The following is a 13290-nucleotide window of genomic DNA, read 5'->3' as shown; positions in this document are numbered from 1 at the left end:
TAAAAAAGTGTTTTTACAGAACAGTTTTATTTTAACCTAACTATAACCTATTTTTCACAAAATGAAGCAGCAAGTATCAGTTGAGGAACTGAAAGTCTACACACAAAACTTAATCACTGAAGTAAAGATGTTTAAATCAACAAGTGCGAAAGTTATTATTCTATTAAAAATATGTGGCTAATTTTGAGTGTGGCTAATATTTGCACTGTTTCAGTATTTGTTGAAAATACCACCTATGATGATAACTTACTCAAATCAAACAAGACCATTTTAATGGCTGAATGGAAAAGTGTGTTAGTCACTGGACATTTAATGGCTGAATGGAAAGTGTGTTAGTCACTGGACATTGTTATAACCTTTCTCTTTTCGACCTTCTTTTCAATCAATGTTTTTTTTTCATTATTTTTGTTTCGCGTATTTACAACTGCTACTACGTTTCGAACTTGTGTGACGTGTGTTTTCTTGCTTCATTATTACTTCGTGCTGATGAATTTGGTTCGTCGCTATGCAAGTAAGCAAAATACACAAATCATATCGTATGTCTGGTGTTTGCACTCATGTTGCCAAATGCGTGACGAAAATAAGGTCACAATGGATCGATCAGTTGCTAGTTCGCATTTGTATTTTTTTCTATAATAACATTTGCTAACTGGGAAGGTTGCTTTTCTATAAATTGACAGTTTTTATGTGCTAGAAAATGTAACAACTAAGAGCAGAACCCACAGTAATTTTTAACACGAGTCGCCACTGGTCATAACGGAACAAAACCGCAAACAAACACACATTTCAAAACCGCAAACAAACACACATTTGTTTGCAATGACATGAAAACGTTCAATCAAAAACAAGTTAACAACAACCTATGCTTCGTGCATGGGCAACCAGTAAATTAGTTTTAAAAATACTCATTGTGTTGAATTCATTTTGCTGGGCCAAACAAGCCTACTTGAATTTATCACCACGATAATTGTGATGTTATTTGTTGCATTAAAATCAGCTGAAGAGACTCGACCTCACCTGGACCAAGATCAGCAACACGGGAGCAGCTTCGCTGGGTCATTGGCTTCACAACACCGAGCAACTTATACTGAGTGAATGTAAGATCGGAAGTAAAGGTGTCGAGAAACTCTGCAATGGAGTAAAAAAGCTAACACAGCCGGTAAAAAATGTTTGATTTTTGTGCTGTGTGTTATGTATATTTTTTCAACTCCAAACACTATTGTTCGGTTCAGAAATGAATAACATGCAGTGCATACTTGTTTTCCTCCTGTGTCGGCATAACGTCAGGTCAACCGAAGCACGTACACGTTCTCATGCAAAACAATTTATCGTGCACATCAGGTCAAGAAAACCGTTTATTCAATGCAACATGTTGTTGTTGCTATTGTTTGAATGGCGCCGAAATGTGGCAAACACAAATAAAAGCCATACTGATAAATTGCTTCATTTTAAACCAAAACATGACCTTAACCGGTTTGACGGCATATTAAAACACAAGAAAAACATATCTTATGTCTTTCCGATTATGGCTTGAAAAATACTTGCTTGAACATTACTTTTTCTCTGGACAAACAATGCCTATAACCGTATTAGTTTCTGAATTCTCCTGCAAAAGGCTTCATGTTTTTTTGCTATCAGCTTTGACAAAGTGTAACTGACTTGGGTATTTTTTTCATTTTTTTGAATTCTGCATGCTTAGATTTGTAGTGCCGCATAACACTGTACTCTTTGTTAACAGTAACACTATTCTGACAAACGGGACAAACAATCTTGCCAAAACGCACTTTAATTAAAGTCCAAGATTCCTGAATACCGTCGCATCAACCTTCCTGCGTTTTGCCGCTATATTTACAAAGTAAATTACAGTGATTGATTTCCCAAACTTCACTCATGGACATGCTTGTTATGTGTACCAAAAACAAAATTGCCATCGATTTAGAAAAAACGTAGACATCTTATTAAGTAAACGCGCTTGTTTTTTGGGACTGTTCGAAATTAAAGCACTCTTTGAACGAACTCGACTAGTAAGACACAAACGAGAAAATGTTTTTTGTAATGTCCTTGTTTGGACCGCAAGCCAGAATGATAATTTAGCTTCCAAAAGTGCGGAAACAAAAGGTAGAAAAACGGTAAAATAACCTTATCAATACAATGCTTTTTAGCCAAAAAAAGAAAATAATGTTCACATTTTGGTTGCTAAAAACAAACACTAAAATTGTTTGAACACCTTTGACTCTGCAACAAGCATTTATTAGTCCTTCCATTCAAATACGACTGCCATTGACACCGACAAAGCGCAAATTACTTCGACACGACTTTTTCTTACTTACAGCACTTGACACCACAATAAATCACTTGGACTCATTTCTCAAAACTTTTAGTTCCAGCCGAAAAGTATAGTTTTCTCGGCCAAGCGTTTGAAATCCTCAGTGATTGTTTGAATTTTCGCCTCGGTAAATAAAATTCTCCGCGTTACCTGCTCGACGTAACGCGTTTTTTCAGCTTGGTTATTCCTTCGAGCAATTTTCGCGTTATCCCGGACGCATCTGTCCCCAAGGCCGGTAAACAGAGAAGTGCACAGCTTTGTGTCTCTTAGTTTAGTGCCTTCTGGAAATGCTTGATTTCCAAGCGCTACAAGCGCTGATACGAAATCTCGGGTGGTTTCATCCACTATTAGAGTGCGTTTCGTCAGTTTTATTCTTGCGTTACTCTGATATATAATAAATGCGGCTATGGCGGTGCCTTGATTCTTTTAACTTATCATCAGCGACATCATAGTAGTTTTCGTTTTCTTTTACTAGAATGTCAAACTTGAGAGCAGACCGTAATGCCAACACCTTTTTTTGCTTGATATGACATGAAAATGATTAATCGAAAACATGTAAACAACCAAACAAGTCAAGCATTTACAACAAGGTGTAATTCAAAGTTATGTTGTCTAATTTTACTTACCAGTATTTGTCGCTACGGTGAATGTGATAATATGTTTTGTATTAAAATCAGCTGAAGATACTCGACCTCTCCGGCAACCAGATCGGCAACACGGGAGCATCTTCACTCGCTCCTTGCCTTCACAATATCGAGGAGCTTATACTGGATGATTGTAAGATCGAAAGTGAAGGCGTCGAAAAACTCTGCGATGGAGTAAAAAAGCTAACAAAGCCGGTAAATTCTATGTTGTGAGAACTCTATGTTGTGAGTGAGAAAATTATAATTACTGAATCAAACCGTCATAAATGCATTGCCGGAAACACAACAAAATAATAACAAGCAAACCATAATACAAAAAGTCCGTAGAAAGCAACACTGTCGCTTATACACACATTTTGTTTCTTATAAACAACTTTGTCACAGCTCTTTTTTTGTTTTTGTTTTTAGCATGACGTTCAGCAACGCATAGTGACACAAACGTGCCGCGCATACTTGTTTTACTCGTGTGTTGCTATAACACCGGTTCGTCCGACACACGCACACGGTTCGATATAAATTTTAACGTGGAAACAATGCCAGGCCAATAACTCGGGATTTAAACAATGCAATTTATTTAAACAAATTTCTTACCCAAAGCTACCAAAACCTGGGTTGACGCAAGAGTTGTAAAGAGGACTGAAAGTGAGATGAACCCGACGTTTTCCACGACTGGCCCTAACTTTAGATTTACCAAGGCCAAATTTCATCTAATGTGAAAGTAGGCTCGAACTTAGCTTGTTTAACATAAAACTGCACCCGAAAACTTACTCGACTTTACGCGCCACAGCAACCCACACAAGTTGCATATTTAAAACTATTAAAGCAAACTCATGTTGCCATACAGAACGTGTGCCCATGTTGTTTTATGCCTCCAAAACATCGGTTGGTTTGGTAATTTATTTAATTAAGATGGAATGAACATTGTACTGCATACTATTTATTATCTTTTATTGATAAAATGCTAAATCTAATGTGGAACAAAAATTATGTTTTAGTCGTAGTATTTATAACGAGGCGCAGTCCGAAGTTGTGTTATGCTGTCTGTTTTTATTTTCTAGCCTTTGTCGCTGTGATAAATCAGATAATATTCGTTACATTAAAATCAGCTGAAGGTACTCGACCTCTCCTGCAACTGGATCAGCAACTCGGGAGCAGCTTCGTTGGATCCTTGCCTCCACAACATTGCGGAGCTTATCCTGGATAAATGTGGGATCGGAAGTATAGGCGTCGAGAAACTCTGCGGTGGAGTACAAAAGCTAACAAAACCGGTAAAATTTGTTGACTTCTATGTTGTAAGAAATATTTTTTCAATGGGAAAGATTGTTTGCTTATTCCTTTAAGCAACTTGCAGTAGTTCTCAAACTGTGGTATCCGTACCACTAGTGGTACGCCGGAACGAGAAATTATGCCAATTTCTTGCTCCATCCATTCAAACAGCGCTAGGTCGGTGGTTCCCAAACTGGACTTTGCAGACCCCCACGGAGTCTGTGTGATGGTTTCCAGGGGTCTGTTGAGGCAAATATGTTTAGTATCATTAAAATATTAAGTTTTTCGAACCATTTTTACAATCCTGCAGAAAAGTGCAAACTGTGTATTACACATCAATTGGCCAAAAACAATCACTTTTTGTCATTGTTTGCTTCGAAAGCATAACAAGGTATAATGCAAGAAATCTGAAACTTAGAAAGATCTACGATAAATTAAGATGGGAGTCCTCAGAATTAAAATTATAAACTGGGTCCGTGACTACAAAAGGATTGGGAACCACTGGTTTAGGTGGCACGCAGGGAAAAAAGTTGTCAGGTGGTACGCGATCCGTATAAGATTGAGAACCACTGGTCTATTGTCAAGGTTAACAAAGTTTCAACAAACAGAACAGGGCAACATCGTTGCGGACAGCCCTGTACAATCAGGGAAACCTTGGAAAATCATTTGCGTTTATTCGTCAATTCAATTTAAGTGACATTTTCCAGTGGGCAACCTATTATGAAGTTTACCTGATTAAAATTACTTTTATTGGGGAAATTAGACAAAATTGGTCCTTACATTTGCGCTTCGTAATCAGTATTAAAAACAAACAAACTAACAGTGAAATCCCGTAATTTGCTCAAATATGCTTCAGAGTTTGGTAGTTGGTGACGTAAAAGCTGTACCGTAATTACGCCGTGTTGTATGTTCACGATGTTTTCTACGTGTGCTAATCTTGGTCTTGTCACCTATACACTTGGTCAAACTGTCCATACAGGGGGCATGGTGGTTTCAAACACAACTTAACATACAAGTTTGTGGTGATTTATAAATCTGGGGTGATTTATGTGATTTGTAAGTGGGAAGCTGTGTAGCGACTTTACAGACCCTCGACTGCCGAAGCGTCTTAATTGTGCCTGTCATGTTTGTCGCCCGTTGGTAATAAATCTACTTTCGATCTTTAACAAATTAACAGCGAACGCTTGGCTTAGGCGAATTTTTGTAAAAGCAACCATTTCGGAGGATTCACAAAATGAAAAAAAAATACAACAATATGCGCCAACGAAATAAGCAATGCTCGGCAAAATGCAGGCATAAAAAATGCAAATAAGATGTCAGGTTTTAATTGAATCCAGCAACAATACGACACAAACATTATACAAATGGTAACCAGCTGCTTTTAGCATTAAAGGGTAAAACAGAAGCGCAAGCGGTCTACCTATTGAGCTATACAGTTTTTATTTTAACTTTGAAAGTAAGAAAAGATTTCTTCAAACGGTTGAGGTTAATCTTTCATAATCTTTGATCCCGACCTTGGAACACAACTTCGATTTAACTCATCAAACACTATTTTTTGTTTACACTCACTACAATTATGGCACTATTTCCGACTAAAGATCATAATTGCTGAATCAAACTGTCCAAAATGTCTTGTCCACAAAAACTAACAAACCAAAATGACAACAAGCAAACCAAAATACAAACTCGTAATTTAAACAACCCAATTTACTTAAATAAATGTCCGTAAAGCTAGCAAAACCAGAGTTGCTGGTTAATGCTTTTAACGAAGCTAGTGTGAACGTTCTACAGCTCACGTTTAATGTATAATTTTTTGTTGATGAAATGACAAATTTAAAGTAGAACAGACATTATGTGTTCAAATATTCGTATCATTTATAACAAGGTGTAATCAGAAAGTGTTTTATGTTGTCTATTTTTTTGTTTAATATAATATTTGTCGCTACGATAAATGTGATAATATTTGGCGCATTAAATCAGCTGAAGAGACTCGACCTCTCCCACAACAAGATCGGCAACACGGGAGCAGCTTCACTGGCTCCTTGCCTTCACAACATGGAAGAGCTCATACTGTTGCGATGTGAGATCGGAAGTAAAGGTGTCGAGAAACTCTGCGATGGAGTGAAAAAGCTAACAAAGCCGGTAAAAATGTTGAAATATATACAGCAGCAAAGATAACTGTTTCAAAAACGATAAACTGTATGCGCCAAAGCGAAATCACAAAATGCGCAAAAGCAAATAGTTTAAAACAATGTTTCGCATAATATAAGCATAAAAACAATAACAGTATGGACTGATTTATACAAAAACGATACAAACCACACAGTGGTATCCAAATGTTATTAGTATTATTGAGTAAGAAACCGTTTTTGATGTAAAAATGGGTGTTGTGTGACACACCATGAAATTTTAAACTTTGCCTAATTCACGTTAAGTCATTGTTCTATACAAGTGTTTCGTCCACCAGGTTGCAAATTTACCAAATTTGTCATTCAACTGGTGTGACGATAAACAAAATTCTAGTTGTTTTTTTCTCAAGAACTTGTATTTTTGCTGGCGTTTTGCCAACCAGAACGGTAGGGCTTCTTCAGAACAATGAATGATATATTGCAAACACACAAGCGAAGGTGTACAAGGGCAGCGGGATATGATGAAAAATAATTACACAAGAACGAAGGTTTTCCGTGAAGTGTTGCGTGTGACAGTGCGTGACTAATGTCCATTTGTTGGTGGGGAAGTCGGACAAAAAATGTCGCGGAAAACCGGGCTTACGTTTTTGTCATCATGGCGATTAAAACGTTTGAATTTGAATTTATGAGGCATCTTTCAGAGACCAACATCTTCGGCCAATTTGGTTCCTGACTCAAAATTTTAGCATTGTTCAAATTAATGCGGTGGTCACATACCAAAACGTGTTTCCATAAGGCGTACTTTCAAATTTCCATGTTATTGACTGCCATTTGTGTTCTTTGAGGCTTGAATTTAGATTTTGCCTGGTTTGACCAATGTAAACCATATCGCAATCACGTAACACTTCCTATACGGTGTTGTGGTATCGTGACATCTTTTGGTTTTGGTAGTAACTGGCCAACTGTTTTAAGAGGATTTTTGCCACTTTTATGTCGTCCAGGATTTGTTTCAGCCCCTTAGATACACTCTGGACGTATGGAAAGCATGTGAATCATTTAAACCCGGGGTGAAGAACCTTTTTGTTCATAAAGGCCACCCATTATTTCATCGGCACTCATATAGGCTTCAAAAAATGTCGCTTTACAATTTCCCCTCCAGTCATAGGACTTGCGGTCCAACTAAATACAATGTTAAAGCGTAACAAATTTACCACTACATTTCAACCTTTAAATCAAAATCATTCAGGATTTATTTCATTCATAGACTCTAAGTAGTCTATGAGCATCTTGTGACATCACAGACAGGTTTAAGTGATTAGATTATGCGCAAACAATGCATTTACTTTGTTAAATCAGTAAGATTGTCACGGCCGACAAAAGTTGCTCTGTGAACCACTTGTGGACCGTTGACACCAGTTCGGAAACACCTGGCCTCAAACAAATTTAAATAGCAATGTGAGACAATATGTAAAAGTTGATAATTACATTTCCATATACTTTTTTCGACTGGTGCAGCGTGCAATATTAAGACCCTAAATGTTTTTGGACGTCGTAGGCCGCATGTGACCTTTAGGCCGCAAGTTCCCCACCCCTGATTTAAACTGTCTGTATTATGAGGGGGTTGTGTTATGTGTCATGTGGTGCTAGATTCTCGGGAAACCGTTGTTCCTTAGATTCGCGGAAACCATTGTTTATTTGGGTATTGTGTCTTTGTAAGTAAAAACTGTTGCGTTAAGGCGAATCTGTCATGCTGTTTCTGTGTGTGAAAAATCTAGCCCGGTGCGTTTGTGTAGTGTTGTGTCGTGTTTCAGTTTGTCCAGAGTTACCGAGAGCGCCAAATTTTGTAAACAAATTGACAACATCAAAAAAATAGCATTCGCCTGGTTTAATAATATTAATCGAAATGATTTCTAAAACGTCCAAGAAGTTTTTGATTGTTTAACGGAACGACCGACAATAGAAGAAATTATTGCAGCCAGAAATTTTGATAAATTATAGCTGGGTGAGTTTATGAATGAAACAATAGGTCGTAGAGAGTTATAAGCTTTTTAATTCTGAGACGAACGCTTAAACTTTGGAAGTAATCCGTCCGTGCTCCTGATGTCGGTATAACTCCCGTTCTATGCTCTTGAGCGGATTTTTCGTTAATCGTAGGTATACCGATCTGTCACCCCAAAGTGATTGAGCCTCATGTTCGTATTGTTGCCTATCCATAAACACTGTGCAGTTTCCTTGGTCCGCTTTTGAGATTGCCGCAGATTCATCCTTTCGTAGATCGCCTAGTGCGTGGATCTCTTCCAGGAAAAATTAGGCGCCGTGGACTTCTTTGAAACCTGCGCAATCCGAATCCGCGGGAGCTGCGTTGTTATGGCTAAGCCTTAGCAGACCTGCCTCTGCAGCACAGACCGTTTCTAGGACAGGAACTTTCTCGGGATCAATAGCAAATCCGTGGTCTTTTTCCAAGGCAAAATCACAAAATGCGCCAAAAAAATATAAATGTTTCGTTTAATATAAGCATAAACATAAACACTATAATAGTATGAACTGATTTATTTACAGAATTGACAACTACAAACACTGACACACTGGCTAGCAGTATATATGTACTGTCTTTGCAGCGAAAACTAGTACGCAATTTAAGAATCTTAATGCCTTGGTCGTTGTGAAATGTGCTGTACGGTTGTACTTATTTGCATAATCCAGGTAATCGCACAATCAATGTGTCAAGCGTTCTCATGCGATTAACAGGTTTATGCTATTGGAAGGTATGCGATTAACCATTGACTACAGTTTGGGATTCACCATTTATACGCAATTGAACGGATTCTACGATTAACCTGTATTGGATTACCTTGATTCGTCTGTTAACTGCGCAACATAGAATGTTCTCCACTAAATGATCTACCATGAAGTGCAACAAATCAAACATGCATCAAAAACCAAAAAACAAACATATTAGTTGTTTAATACAGGAATGTCAAAATCGTGGCGCGCGGGCCGAATGCGGCATACGAATCCCTCTAACGCCGCCCTTAAACACTAAACAAAAATAGTGGTATTTCGTCAAATTATTATCTAATTATAATATTTTTTTCAAATTGGAAGTTATTATTTATACAGTAATTTACAGAAATTTAATTTATAAGTAAAAACTCATATGTTATATTGTTAGGAATAGAAACAATAGTACAATCGTTCCTCTAACTACGAATAAACGTTAAGTTTCAGCCAAGGGTGCTCAATCGGGGGCGTACGGCTACATGTGGCCGCAGAGACGTGGAATAATTGAGTGGGAAAAGCGATGTTATCACTTCAAAATCAATGTTGCAAAAGTATGTGGGTCGCTTAGGTGCCACCAATGGCCGGTTGCACCACACACCTGTTCTGTAATTACGTCATCTAAGATGTAAACGATATGTTTTCTGTATCCACAAAATCCTGATCCGCGCAGGGCGCATCCCGGGTTCAAACTCCTTAAAACTAAAACATAAACGTTCGTGCCGATTTGTGCTGTGCGTCTTTATGTTCTATTCCTGCAACATAAAATCACATTCTGCTGAATAGGTCAAATTCACTTCATGACAGAATTGGACAATCTGTTTGCAGCACATGTCACTTCACACAACGCGGTTAACTTATAAAAAAATGTGTCACATTCAGACCTAAAACCATATGTATTGTAACGTTGAATATGTTTAGTATAGCTACTGTGCTGGTAATATTCATTCATTCACATAAAATCCAATAGGTTTATTTTTTGAAGCCAAATGTCTAGCAAATAAGTTTAATTCAGTTTATGGGCGCCAGTACATATATATTTTATGGACATTTCCATGGAGGCGTAACTTCGTCATAACATCTTGTCTATTCGCAACTGACGAGCAATTGTTTGTTGGTATTACTTAATACAAGGAGTTTTGTTGGAACAAAAATAACTAAACAAAACACAAAGTTATAAGACCAAAAATGCGCCCTAAGTTGAAAAGCTGAATTAAAAATGGTACTTAAAGCGTCAACGGGCCGTGCTATTTGGTAATTTTCATGTGATTACAAACAACCTGAACAAATCTACGCATCAGTAGCTGTTTGTGTGTTAATTTTATCTGATAGCGTTAATTATTTTGCCTAGATTTCCTCACATATATTTTTCACACTTCACATCACGTGAACATCCCGTGTGAAAACAATTTGTAGTATGACGTGATGTGTTGTATTTATTACAACATACTTGATTTGAATTAAGTCTTATGACTTGCGTTCAACTAATTCTTATTTTAGATGGAACTTCTTGATCTATCTTTTAACGAGGTGACAGATGACAGTGCTGAGTCATTGGCAGGATGTGCACACAACATCAATGAGCTGAAGGTTCGGGAGACTCGCTGGGCGAATGGCTTCACAGAAGAAACAAAGAATCTCATCAGATCAAAGTCGCTTGGAAAAGTTGTGTTTTAAATCTGAAGTAAAACCTGAACACCTGTTTCCACAACAAACCTAATCTGTGGAACAATCCTTACAATAATGCTTGACTGGATGGTGAATCAATGTGACATGATTTCATCACTAATGATGGCATTGGTCATTGCCTGAACGTCTGATGGATTAAGTCATTATGGTCCACTGTCTGAGTCTGCATCTTTTCCTGACGATTATCAACTGTAATGTTTGTTTGAAACAGTATTATTTGCGCTTTAACACTAACAAGCATAGGCGTCTAACATGAGTGTGTGCAAGGTATTTCGCATGAACTTAAACATTCCAAAACTAACCAATTTTATGCATAAACTGTCTGTCGCAAAACGCGCAGAGCATTAGGCTTGATGGGGGAATTAAAGTGTAATAAAACATAATGAGGCTCTTTACAAACGAGATCCAAATTATGATAAGTTTTTTTTTTAATCGTCAGTTCATGAATGTGATCCATTTACATCGGTAACGGTTGTGCCAATTGCTTTTTGACTGCTCAGCAACACGGGTGATGGTTTGTTTCTCACTATTACCAATTTTGTGCCTCGTCAGTTTTCATTTTAGTCTTGTGACGTAAGTTGTCTGACGTCACAAAATTCGGTATCACCGTTTATTTATTCGTGATTATAACGTTATGAGACTAAATAAAAAAGTCTACTGATGTTAAACTGGAAATAAATGGTTCTATTCTTGTGCTATGAAAATTAATAAGACTTTAAATTGTTTGAGATGTTATTGTAGCGTATATGACCTAAAGTAGTCTTCTTATATGTATATGAACGTAAACACTGCTGATAAAACATAAGTAGCTTTTTTATTGCGTGACAACCTGAGGATTTATGTTCTGCAAAATCCAGTGTCGTTTAATGTTGTAACCGATTGTGTTTTGACTTTTGCTGTCTTCGCCATGCTGTTGTTTAGTGACGTCACTAGTGGTTGTCCCTCTAACTTCCACGTAACAATTCGTTTTCGTTGTTTCGTTGATTTTTATTGAAAATGTCAAATTTTGTGTTGAGGTAAAATTTTAAACCTAAGTTAGTCGTCTGAAATCAAAACCATAAGACATGTTCCTGACTTTTTATCCAAACCAAACTCGATGACACGTTAATAAAAACAAGTTTTGAGTTTCCTTGTACTTTGTTTTTCGTATTACAAGTCTAAATTTGCCACATATCTCGCACACCATCTAGTGACGTCTCCAAGTTAACTTTCTTAAATTGTTGTCAACAAATTAGGTCGCCTATCTGTAATGTACATTCTTATGTTTTTATGCTTTGCGCAGCCTTTCTGAATTGTATGTCTGTGCATATTGTGTTTCCTTTACTCTGCAACTGTCGTCATATTTTATCAAATGCCTCCTGCGTCCCTGTCGGCCTTTTCAGCAATACCTCGCGCTATATACCGTCTTAACTTTTCGCTTGTAGTGTTTATCTGTACAACCTCATTAAATGTAAGCTTTAGGTTAATCCCCCTATCAATATATAAGCCATTCTTATCTGACTCCTTGCGTAACATTTTTGTGTTCCTGCTTTTGCGTTTTCTTCTTATGTAACTATTTTTTGATCAATGGAGACGTCATGATGATTTGTTTTATCGGCCGGTCGTCACATGTGAAGTTTCGGGAGGGAATATTAAATTCCAATGGATTCCTGTTGCCCAAATCTATCTTACACCTAAACTGACTACCTACTTTAGAAACGTCCCGAACCATGCAATAACCGCTCACCATTAAACAAAAATAAAAACAACTTTTTTTTGGTGCATATTTAATAAGCCGGTTGCATCATTATTACAAGCTCAAATTAAACCAGTTTTGTCTTTGCGACATTTTGACAAACCATTTATCAGGGAATACATGACCCAGGTAGTTTCAACAATAACATGGAAGCACAAAACAGTGGGCACGACGTAATAAACAGGAAATGTAGAAATACCGAAAAGCCAAACCAACAGAGTAAAGTTTCGAGAGTAAATTAATGACAGGGCAGAGACGACCATAGAAAAGCAGAAAAAGCAACTACTACAGTGTAAAACAAATGGGTGAATACTGCGTGATAAAACGTGAAAATATGAGTGACAAGCAAACCAATAAAACTCAACAATGACAGAGTACTAAAAATTGCTTAATTAACAAACACGTGACTCTAACCTGTGTGACGCAATAATAAAACAAAAGATATAAACATTTAATGTCTTTGTGAATACGACTCAACTAAGTTAAACGGGAAGAGCGACATCGGTAATAGTGTGGTTTCAAAACAGCGTGCTAAATTAATGTTTCATCAATTCGATATAAGTTTTTGTATAATTTGTGTAGCAGCCGTTTTATTAACATGTTTCATGACGTTGATTTTTCAGCAAGTTTTTTTTTTTTTTTTTTTTTTCAATTTTTTATTTCGTACAAAGTCGTACCCTTACCCCCACTTAATAATCTAAAATGAAAAACAATTAAAATCAA

The sequence above is a fragment of the Phallusia mammillata genome, chromosome 4, assembly GCF_965637545.1.
Source record: "Phallusia mammillata chromosome 4, kaPhaMamm4.hap1.1, whole genome shotgun sequence".
Taxonomy (NCBI): Eukaryota; Metazoa; Chordata; class Ascidiacea; order Phlebobranchia; family Ascidiidae; genus Phallusia; species Phallusia mammillata.
This window is presented reverse-complemented; position numbering follows the sequence as displayed.